Consider the following 12,598-nt stretch of genomic DNA (forward strand, 5'->3'; position numbering starts at 1 on the left):
GAAAAAGGTAATTACGAAAATTTCGCTATCTCCCTTAGATTCCGAGATATTCCTCAAAAACTCAGCTGAGAGCCAAGTCGACTTGAACCGTTTTACCGCTTCGCTACTGATCTAGTCAGTGTGACGGATGGACACAGTAGGACCCTGCAATATCGGCCGGCTGTACGACTGGGGTTTTCCCATGGTTTCCCGTGCAGTACTAGCCCGAATGGGGGCGGCTGATAAGAGTAAGATGGCCCATGGTAACGCAGATAAATATGAAGAGACGAGTGGGAGAAAGGCATAAAGACAGACAAAATGGAGCGCCTATAAAACCGTAACGGTAGTCGAATGAAAAAATGAATTAAGATGAGAATATTCCTCAACAATTTAATTTAAAAAAAACAGTTTTTCATCAATTAAAAGAAAAGAATGCAAATGAAGAATGACAAATCTCATTGCCCAGTGAATAAAAAATAATCCTCACTCACAATAAAATGAATAAAAACCCAGAATTCCCCTCAATCTGTCGCTCCCAGATAATGATAATCCTGATTATCCAATGAGTACGAGATATTTACGATTATTGAGAGATAAACCTCTGATATATTGAAATGGGCGTGGTTGAACTCCCACGAGAATTGAAATCATTGACACCGTATCGCGATGTGAAAAGCCCAGAGTAATTGCACATAGAGGGAATAAGTAAATACGAGGTAAAAGGATAAAGCGTATGATTCAACGAAATATCTCGTTCATCTGATTTCTCCTGGGTTTTTCGCGTTTAAAATCATCAGGCGCACCTGGGGATAGGGCTCTCAGGCAACTCGACGTGACACACACACACGTACACGAGTGCAAGTGGAGCAGGATGCAAATGTTTAATAGCGAAATGGGGGCTATTGCCGTTCTCCGACTGAATGGGGACTAGTGAAAAGAAAACCCGGGAGAAAAGGAAACATTTCGGTCTTTCCAGCTGGGGCATAGCCAAGGGTGTGGCCGAGATATCGAGATTACGGTTTCAGAACAAGTCCCCTTGTTGAAATTGTATTATCTCGCGAGGTTCATTTGTACGTTTCCTTCTAAGGATTCAGCCGATGGGAGATGCCGGGCCTCGGGCTGCGCCACACTTTACCTTCTTCCTGGATTAACGGTGCACGGGTAGCTGAGATGAAACATCTCCACACCCACGAGACACTCGATAGACGAGGCGGGGGGAAATGGGTTTTTCGAGCGTGATCTATTCGTTCGAGTTATTTCAGGTTTTATTGGGCGGTTTTCAGTGGCTCCGGGGGCTGTCTTGGGGTTGGGGAAAGGAAATTTTGAGATTGAGAATTTTAATTCAAAGATTTTTGGGATGAGAAGTTGGAGGAACTGATTTTTGTTTGAATTAAGCAGGTTGGAGCGCATTCAATTGGCAATTTCTCTGGACCTAATGGTGCAGTTCAGACGAGTCAGAGCTCATTTTAAAGAACGGAAAAATACCTTTGAAATGAAAAAAAAAATCGTTGAATTTTACTCAGCCAATCTTGAGGAATTGCCAATTAAAAACGGTTGATTTTCCTTTTCTTTCTCTAATTTCGAACAAAAACATTTTTCACCTTTTTTTCTTTTATTCTTTTATTCTCTTATTTTATTTGGGGATGGGGAAAGGAAATTTTGAGATTGAGGATTTTAATTCAAAGATTTTTGGGATGAGAAGTTGGAGAAACTGATTTTTGTTTGAATTAAGCAGGTTGGAGCGCATTTAATTGGCAATTTCTCTGGACCTAATGGTGCAGTTCAGACGAGTCAGAGCTTATTTTAAAGAACGGAAAAATACCTTTGAAATGAAAATAAAAATCGTTGAATTTTACTCAGCCAATCTTGAGGAATTGCCAATTAAAAACGGTTGATTGTCCTTTTCTTTCTCTAATTTCGAACAAAAACATTTTTCACCTTTTTTTCTTTTATTCTTTTATTCTCTTGTTTTATTTGGGGATGGGGAAAGGAAATTTTGAGATTGAGGATTTTAATTCAAAGATTTTTGGGATGAGAAGTTGGAGAAACTGATTTTTGTTTGAATTAAGCAGGTTGGAGCGCATTTAATTGGCAATTTCTCTGGACCTAATGGTGCAGTTCAGACGAGTCAGAGCTCATTTTAAAGAACGGAAAAATACCTTTGAAATGAAAAAAAAAATCGTTGAATTTTACTCAGCCAATCTTGAGGAATTGCCAATTAAAAACGGTTGATTTTCCTTTTCTTTCTCTAATTTCGAACAAAAACATTTTTCATCTTCTTTTCTTTTATTCTTTTATTCTCTTATTTTATTTGGGGTTGGGAAAAGGCAATTTTGAGATTGAGAATTTTAATTCGAAGATTTTTGGGATGAGAACGTGCAGAAATTGATTTTGTTTCAATTAAGCAGATTGAACCGCCTTTAATTGGCAATTGCTCTGGACCCAATGGTATAATTCAGATGAGTCAAAGCTGATTTTAAAGAATGGAAAAATACCTTCAAAATGAAAAAAAAAATTGGTGAATTTTACTCAGCGAATCTCGAGTAAATGTCAATTAAAAAGGGTCGATTTTCCTCTTCTTTCCCTAATTTCCGACAAAAACATTTTTTATCTTCTCTTTTATTTCAGTAAAATATTTTTTCAAAATGACAAGTTCTAAAAAATCCCAAATGTTCCCATAAATCGTTGAAATGATATTAAATTCTCACTTTCCAGAATTTAATGGTTCAATCAATCCAAAACCGGTTATCACGTGCAACGATATGATAATTAAACGTCACCAAGAATGATTACATCGACGACGAATGAAACGAAGGTCGCCATCGAGTCCCTCACCGGCCCGAGGTGCATGATTCAAGACATCGAGAGTCATTTTTTATGATACGCATCGTAGAGAAATGATCAGCATCTCAGAACGGTACCCTAGGGAGTTTAATACGGCTATCGAAAGATGCTAGGATATGATGGGCAACATCAAACGACCACATTTAACCTCTTCCCCCTGGGGGCTACATCTCATGATGCTTCGCTCGAGCAAAAACATCCCGCTGAGAATTGGACTCTGAGTTTTTTTTATTAATTTTTCATCGGAATAAAGTGATCTGACCTTAGTGATGATGTGGAGGCGCTGTTGATTATTATTTTGACACTCACCTGTAACAAAAGAGAATAAAGTTAGTGGAATTCAGTGAATTATTATGGGAAATTTAATGCATTAAATAATCCTGACGTCGCACGAACTTATTTGTAAAGCAATATCGATGATTTAATTTTAGTTGATTTTAATTCCGACATTAAATTGAAATTAAAGTGGAGTGGAGCAGATTTACTTGGGGAAATTGACCAACTTGACAGAAGAAAATTTAACATCTTTCACAAAAAGTAAATTTTTGTCGTGATCATCAGAAATATCCCTAGAAGAATTCCACCTGTTGGCAGGAAAAATATAATCTATACGACAATCATTTAATCTGAGAGAACTCCACAGGTTTATACCATAGAAAGAATGCATTGACGAGGAAAGAATATTTTTTTCCCAAAAAAAATTGTCCCCTCGAAATTATTTAGTCTTGCCAATAACACAGTTTTCGGCAAGAAAATTGTTGTTTCCTCTTGAAATTATCATTTGTTCCATGGAAATTCATTTTTTCTCTTAGCATAAGAATAATAATAAAATAAATTCTAATTATATAAAATTAATTGTAACAAAGGTAATTACGAAAACATTTATTCTATATTTCGAGATGAATTTCAATGGATTCAACCGAAAAAAGGCCTTTCCTCCGGCATAAAATCTTTCAAACTAAAACGCGAACAAAATAAAAACCCCCGATGAAAATAGAAAATAAAAATCGGACGAAACCGGTTAACGATAAGCGCAGCAAGTAAGGCAGGTCAACCCCCGGGTGTGTTCACCACTGAAGTACGACCTTCGGCCTCTTTCATACCTTTCTTTCCACATCTTCATTTATTTTTTACTAAGTTTCATTTATACACACTGGCTAAGTACCGCTACGAGTCACTGTGAGAAGGGAGAGAGCACCCAAATGGCATCGCTAGCCTACATACCTATGGGGATTGGATTATCGCTGATCGCGAATGGCTCAGAACCGGGGAGAGAGGTAACGAGTGTATGGGATGCATGCAGTACTACTGGGTTAGGCCGAGGAGTCAACCAATCGTGAGAGGTGGGGCTGGGAGATAAGCACGATCATGATTATTTGTGATAAAAACATGGCGAATGGGAATATTAAGTTGCGGCAGAGATGAAACACTTTCAAGTCGATAAAATTTTCGAGAAAAATAATTGTGTGTCTCATTCAAAGCATTTCGTGCCCCTCGATTCATGATTTTTTTCTAATTGCAATTTGAAATGATCGAATAATTAATTGTAAATACAATTTCATTATTCATTAATAAAGAAGGGACAGTAGTGGTCAAGCTAGGCAGCGTTTAGTCTGGTTAGTACTTGGATGGGTGTCCGCCTAGCCCTACCTCCTCGAGCGGAACTGCTGCCGCCAGGCGCGAATGTAGAGAACTACTGCGCCCATTTCAGTAGCGAAGCGGCAAAACGGTTCAAGTCGATTTTGACTATTGGTCAGTTTTCAGTGAATATCTCGGAATCTAAGGCAGATAGCAAAATTTTTGTTACAACCTTTTTTGTAGAGCGAGTTGAGAGCTACTAAAAAGGTAATCACGAAAATTCCTCTATCTCCCTTAGATTCCGAGATATTCCTCAAAAACTCAGCTGAGAGCCAAGTCGACTTGTACCGTTTTACCGCTTCGCTACTGATCTAGTCAGTGTGACGGATGGACACAGTAGGACCCTGCAATATCGGCCGGCTGTATGACTGGGGTTTTCCCATGGTTTCCCGTGCAGTACTAGCCCAAATGGGGGCGGCTGATAAGAGTAAGACGGCCCATGGTAACGCAGATAAATATGAAGAGAAGAGTGGGAGAAAGGCATAAAGGCAGACGAAATGGGGTGCCTATAAAACCGTAACGGTAGTAGGAAGGAAATACGAATAAAAAAATAATATTCATGTATGAAGCACACAATTTCCCACGAAATAGTTGACTGCAAATATTTCTGTAAAACAGTATCTCTACTAATTTTAAAAACTAAAAAATACGAACAACAGAAAAATTATCAAATCACTTGAGAAATCCTGAGATATTATTTTCACGTTATTCAATTGCATTTCCCTATTCGTTTAATAGTATCCATCATCAACAAATACACAACCTGATGATGATACCCTGGAGATTGAGAAAGGTAACAGAAATGAGGAAGAAGTCGGTTGTTCTGTACTGGGTTGAAAGAGCCACGCCGCATTCCGCGAGCCTTAGGTTGATTGGTTTTGGCCGAAAGGCTGAGGGAAGCCGCTGGTGCTCTTAGCACGGGGTCAGGTCGGGTCGATGACGCTCTACGTGACTCCCCCCCAGCAGTACCAAGTCCTTCATTCACTCGTGGATTCAGGCATCAAGGCAAATACACCCGTAAAATGTCTGCGGTAGCACTTTTCTCGGCCTTCGCACCTCTCCCACTAATACTTCCGTGTTTTCAGAGCCTTTCAGACATTCAGCGAGAGTCAATTTCCCTCTTTTTTTTCCGTTCACACGTCTCCTCACCGTGCGAAATGACGTTTAACGAGGGAGATTTACCGCCGCGAGAACAATTTTTTCCCCTCGACTCCACCCTTTTTGATACTTGAAAGTGTGTCTCGATGCACTTGGAGTTTTATCTCGGCATTTTTTTTTATTGCAATTGCGGGGAGAGGACTCGTAAAATCAGTTTAACAACTCGCGGAGACATGATCACTGCGCCGTCTCTTCATTTTACGGGTTTTTGGGGGCGATAAGGGAGGAATAAACTTACAATGTTTGGAAAATACAATTTTTGGAAATACTCAGTTGTACAAAAATCTACAGCTGAAGATTTTACATGTCTGGCACGAACTTTTTATCCCTTTCGTGAGCGAAAGTGCACTGAACACTTTTATCGCGGATATAAAAGATCAGATTGGGTTTATTGTTGTTTATTGGGGGGAAAATGTTTTTTTCATTCTTCAAATCTTTTTGATATAAAAAATAACGTGAGAAACGTGAGAAAATTTAAAAAAATTACGTATAGTTTAGTTAATTATTCTTTTTTTTTTCTTTTTGCTTCATTTAAACTCAATTTTGCAAAATATTGTATTTTTTCAAACATTTTTTTGCTGCAAATAACTGATTAATTGTTCTTAATAACAACAACTTCCCAATTATCGCATGGATTTTTAGAAATTCTTTTAACATTAAATGAAATATCAATAATTGAATTATTGCAAAATTTTCTGGAAATTCAAAACAACTTTTTCGAAAATACTCAGTTATGCAAAAATCAATATTTAAAAATTTCACAAGTCTCATGCAAATTTTTTCACTTTTTATAGCTGAAATAAAAGTTACCATTGGATTAATTTTTTTATTGCTATAGGAAATGTTCATTTTTTCAGTTTTCATTCTTCAAATTGTTTTTCACAACTTTTTCATTTTTCCTAACATTTCCTGTTTATAAATAACTAACGCGAATTGTCTTTCAAAATAAACAGAAATCTTGAAAATAAATGCAATACAATTATTAAAACAATTAAAAACCAAATAAATTCGCCACTAAAAAAATCTTAAAATCCCAAAACCCTGGGCCGTCAACAATGAAACGACGTCCGATTTCGCGCAAGAAATCACCCAAAAACTAAAGCATTTGAAAGGTAACAATTACAAGAAGGCGTGCCCCCAGCCTCCCGTATAATTTACAGTCGAAAATATCCGTTGGATGCCCCATGAGAACGCAATCTCGCGAAAAATCCTCGGATCAAAAGAACGAAATGCGTATAAAGTCATCATCATTGTGCCATTGACATGATTTCACCTGTACGTAGCACAAAGCGAGATTGTCTTGAACCCCATCTCCCTCCCTCACCCCCCCCTCCCCCTCGCCCCTCCCTCTACCTCATCGCTCCTGAAATTCTACGGGACATGCACCGCAGTTGATACGCGGAGGAAACGCATTCGCCGGGGGGAAACCAAAACTTTTCGCTTGCGGTTACGCGCAAGGGCGTTATCCATAGGAACACCTGCGCGATCACCTGCGCTCAATGTCTTCAAGCTCATTCCCGGTTTGCAGCATCAAGCGCCTTGTGTGTGTTTCAGAATGAGATGAGAAAAAAAGAGGAGTGGAGGGACTGGGGGGGGGAAGCACACGAAGGGTCCGGTTTAACTCGTAATTTATACCCCTTCAGTGAAACGATAATTGCCATTCAAAAGTCGTTGTGTCCCGCCTGTGAAGAATCGTGGGATGAAGATTAAAAAATCAAAGGATTTGAAGGGGATAAACAATGGGAAACGACGTTGAGAATCATCCGGGACTTTTTTTTTTAATTTAATTGAAAGTTAATTCATGTACTGATTTTTAGAAGTGGTTACTTTGATTTGTAGAGTAATGCTCGAAATAATCAAACTGCGAGATATCGATCATTTTTTATCGATTTATGAAAATAATCGATGTCTATGCACGTCATATCCGGTCCAGCCTTCAAGCGCGCCTTCTTATGCTAGTCCTATTTACTAAAGATAAACGAAACGTGAAGTCGTTTTATATCGAAATATCTCGAAACTGCCGGACCGCTGATCCTCAATTCTGATTGGTCAGTGAGTCGGGTGAAGTAGGCGCTGAAAAAAAAATTTTCTGCGTCTTATTTTTCCGTTTTTCATGCGTGAAATTTATCTTTATATCAAAAAATATCTAAATTGCCTGATTGTTGAGAAAAAAAATAGTATTTCTAATTTTTTTTAACTCACAAATTATTCTTCACTTCCCAAATTTTAATTTTTTCATATTTATCATTCGCGAAAATGATGATGAATTCTTGCTTCTCAGATTTTCATACATTACTTCTAAACTCTACAAAATTCATGAAAATTCTTCGGTTTCCCAAATAATTCGAGAAAAATCGTTGAAGTTCTACGATTATCTGAAAAACTGTGAAATTTTCCGAAGAATTCAAGAAATTTTTTCAGTTTTCTAGAAAATCAATTCATAACCCTCCCCTCCTTTTTCCACAATTACAGATTTTAATCAGATTATTGTAAAAAAAAATATTGTAAAATCAGATTATTGTAAAAAAAAATAATTCAGTAGCGAAGTGGTAAAGCGGTAATATTTCCGAATCTAAGGGAGATGGCGAAATTTTCGTAACTACATTTGTTGTAGCTCTCAATCGGCTCTACAAAAAAGGTTACAACATAAATTTTGCCATCTCCCTTAGATTCCCAGATATTCATTGAAAACTGGTCAATAGTCAAAATTGACTTATACCGTTTTACCACTTCGCTACTGAATTATTCGAAGATTAAAAATTATTCATTGAACTTTCACACTCTCTTAATTCTCTTCAAGTCCTTATCAATATTTATAAAACATCTATGAGTATATCAAGTTTAATAAATTCGATTTCTTCATTTCCACAACGCACAGATCAAGTTCCCTTAAAAAAACGACTAAAAATGTCGTAAATATTTTCTCACATCACTGAAAAACTCCTCAAAACCCAGTCGAACCGACGCGCGTTGATTTCAGGGTGGTATGCGAGACCACACGTGTTTTCACGAGAAATATTCAAGTGCCAGGGCGTTTCCGTTCCCAAATCGAACCTCGAAACGCAGCCCCGAGGGATTGTCATTCGATTAATTAAGCCCCGCAGACTCCCTTGACATCCGATCGATCTGGCAAACTGTCCCAACCGACCCAACTTGCCACTCTTTGTCCCTGATCTACCCGAGACCCCCTCGATTTGTCAAAGTTGTTGCGCTCCCCCTGCCACCCCCCCCCCCCCCCAAACCTTACCTTTCTCCTTATTTTTATCGTTTAATTCCCTCTTTACCATCTTCCTGAGCACTCGACGGAGTCAAAAAAACGAGGAGCAATCGTAAATTCGAGCGAGGATTTATCGTCCCAGATGTCGTCTGACTAATTGACGCCCCGAGATACGCGGTTTCATGGCTCCTCTCTGTATGAAGCATAACACGCAATCTCGGTTGAGTATGTTCACCAGTGAAAAGCATCAACTCCGTTATGTGACTCTGTTATCCGATTGGCTGGGCCCAGTGGACTTGCGAGCATCGTGAAAAATTTCATTAAAAGTGCACCGACACCTTAATGAGACCAATTATTTCTCCATTGGTGGCTCGAGATTTCACGTTTGTTTATTCTAGGGGGGGGATTGAAAGAGTTCAGGATGTAATTGCAAATAATTTCATGGGGATTATCGTCGAAATATTTGGGAACGAGGGCTCTGGACTGCCTCGATCAATTCTCCTTTTTATTTTTCTTAAGGGTGCCAAGTGAATTTGGCGATGACCTTGAAAATTGACATTCACCAACAAAGTTATAATTTTTTAAATTAATAGTATTAGACAGATGGTGAACATCGGTGACAATTTTAAAATTTTAGAACTTATGGATATCGAGAAATTAAATAAACAAAATCAGTCTTATACACGGCCTCTTAGGGAGTTTTGATTAAATTGAACGTTTCAACCCCCTAGGAACTCAAGAAAAATTTGAAAAAATTTGAAGATATGGGGAATGATGGGTTCAATGTGATGGCGACAAAAAACAATGGGGTACCGGGGTGAATAAGAGAGATATTTCAACCCGCCGTACCCATTTGATCCCATGCTTTCTCGAGGTTCGTCACGCGAAATAGAGGATTTTCCGCATTTATTTTCTCGATGTCTAGTTCCGGTTGCGGGTTTGAAATTTCGTCGGATGGATGAATACATATCATTATCATATTTATTTCCCTCCAATGATGGAGGGAGAGAAAAAAATTTTTTTGAATCTTTTTTCAAATCCACTTGGCAACCCTTAAGGATGTTCATCCAAAATCGCAAGTACTTGAAAAAAATTTATCATTACTTGTTTCAGTTGAGCTAAATTCCCGAAGAATTCATGAAGAACTCAATCTTTCGCCAGATTTCTCACTAAAATGTTCTTTGAGTAAACGGCAATTATCCGGAATGCGCAATAGGAGGACTTAATGCGTGAATGAACGCGGATATTGATTCTGTTTGTTGAGATTAATGGTCATCTGGAGGACTGTCGACCCTACCCCATCGGTACGATGATTTATCGAACAACCTGGACGAGCCAACGGGGCTTCTCGACGGTGGACGCGTGTCAACGGTACCCACTCGCCATGTTAAATGCGATTTACTTTCGTTTCTCTCGTGACTATCAAGGATTTGTGGCTTAATGTAACCGGGAGTTACACCCAGAGGAAGTCATTTGGAATTAAATTATTGCAAAAAATTGGTATTTCGAGGGACTTAATGACGGCTCAAATCGTGAAATTATTTCAAGTTTTATAGTTCTCTTCGCTTTATGGGGCTTTTATAATTGGGAATTGGGAATTTTTATAATTGGGAGATATTTGGGAATTCAGGTTGTAAAATTGTTAATTGGTATTGACTCTGGGAAGACGTTTTTTTAAATTATGCGGATGGATTTGCGGATGAATTAATTATCATAAAAATCAATATTTCAATGTTATTTTTTCCTGATGATAAATTCATAAAAAATGACATGTTTTTATGAATTAAAAAAATAATTGTAATAATTATAATATTGTCACAATTTTTTTAGGACATTAAACGTAAAAAATGTTATTTTAGTGGAAGAAAAATGAATAATTGTTCATTTTCTTCAACTTCTAATGTCATTTACCTCAATTTACTTCAATTCGTGAATAAAAAAATTATAAACACGAATTTAAGTCCCTTTTAAATTCTCAAGCTCCTTTCAAGCCGCAAAGGATAACGCGATACCGACGAAATATTGAAGTGGCCTGCAAAGAAGGAAAAAAGGTGAAGAAGTGAGTGAAGCGTAGCGCGATGAGGGTGAAGCAGAGAGGAAGAGCGTCGCTTCACTCCTCGGCTGAAGAGCTAATTTTTTTAACGAGAGTTAATCTCTCTTTTCCGAGAACTCCTCAATTTTAATTGGAACTCGAAAACGCGTGTTCAACAACTCTCACGTTATGTCCATTTTCTTCAACTTTAATGTCATTTAATTTACTTCAATTTACTTCAATTCGTGAATAAAAAAATGATAAACACGAATTTAAGTCCCTTTCAAATTCTCAAGCTCCTTTCAAGCCGCAAAGGATAACGCGATACCGACAAAATATTGAAGTGGCATGCAAAGAGGGAAAAAAGGTGAAGAAGTGAGGGAAGCGGAGCGCGATGAGGGTGAAGCAGAGAAGAAGAGCGTCGCTTCACTCCTCGGCTGAAGAGCTAATAATTTTCACGAGAGTCAATCTCCCTCTTCCGAGAACTTCTCAATTTTATTTCATTTTATTTTTTAATGGCAACTCAATTTTAATTGCAACTCGAAATTTCGTGTTCAACAGCTTTCACATTACTTTCACAATTTTTTAAAAGGATGAATAAAACAATTGTTAATGCAGCAGGCGATGATGTTGATAATGCATTGGAGCAACGTGACTCTTCAGCTTTTACGCACGAGTTGGTACGAACAATAATCCTCGATGGATCGGCATAATGCAGAATGGAAATGTTGTGATTATGGGGAATACTGGTAGGGGGTCGGAAAGCTGTAGTTGGAGGGGGGTAGGGGGATTTTGAAGGGCGTGGGGAGCGGAAAATGTTATCGAAGTTTTTTTCCTATTATTTCTGTTATTTTACTCTCAACATTTCAGTCAAGAACATTCTCGCTCTTGAATTAACGATTTTTCCGGTTGTAAAATTAATTTATTTTCTGCAGAATAATTTGAAAATTAATTGAAGAATGTAAAAATAAACTCTTTCGATTTGTGATTTGATAACTTGACAATTTTTCCTTTTTGATTTTTTTACTAATTAAGAATATGCAAGTACTTTTAAATTTTTCTAGTAAAAGTCTCTGAATTCAAGAGCAAAATTCTGAGAGTATATAGAATTTTCATTTTAATTGCAAGAAAACTTTCCAATTCCCAGTCATTTTTGCTTAAAACTAGTGCGATAGACCTCTTCATTCTGGAAATGTAGGGAAAATATTCATTTTGGTCGTCGAATTGAGAAATCTCCAGAAAAATAATGGGAAATTATGATAAATATTGACTCTTGAGCTCTCAAAAATGTCTATTATTTAAACAGAAACCCATTCTTAGTTACTCTAAGAAAATCGTGATTCTTGCCTTTATAACATTTAGTTTCCTAAATAAAGAACTTTGTAGTTCTTAAACTGTTTATATTTCCAATTCTCAAGTTAATCTACTCACATGTGAAGTATCTTTCAAAACATCTCTGACACTTAATCCTTCCAAATGTTCTTAATCTAAAAACTTACTGAAAATAATTATTTGTTATTTTATATTTCATTTTGTTAATTAATTTTAGAGACCTTTCTTCAAAAATTCACTATATGATGTCTTATTTTGAGCAAAAAACGCATGTTCTCATCAAGCATCCGTAAATCAATTGTTAAATTATGGAATATAACTAGTAAAATTCATGAAAATTCCTCTCTAAACTCACAAAATTGTCTCCAAACCCTTCAATCACCCCCCCCCCCCCCCCC

At 37.4% G+C, this 12,598-nt stretch overlaps 1 protein-coding gene across 1 annotated transcript in view; it reads right to left on the reverse strand.

Annotated features, from left to right (window-relative positions):
• LOC107035632 (neurogenic locus Notch protein) overlaps window positions 1–12,598 on the reverse strand; it is a 217,522-nt gene that overhangs the window by 26,280 nt on the left and 178,644 nt on the right. The gene's annotated exons all lie outside the window — the stretch shown is intronic.

The sequence above is a fragment of the Diachasma alloeum genome, unplaced genomic scaffold (genome assembly GCF_001412515.2).
Source record: "Diachasma alloeum isolate Michigan unplaced genomic scaffold, Dall2.0 Dall_scaffold_00199, whole genome shotgun sequence".
In the NCBI taxonomy this organism is placed as follows: domain Eukaryota; kingdom Metazoa; phylum Arthropoda; class Insecta; order Hymenoptera; family Braconidae; genus Diachasma; species Diachasma alloeum.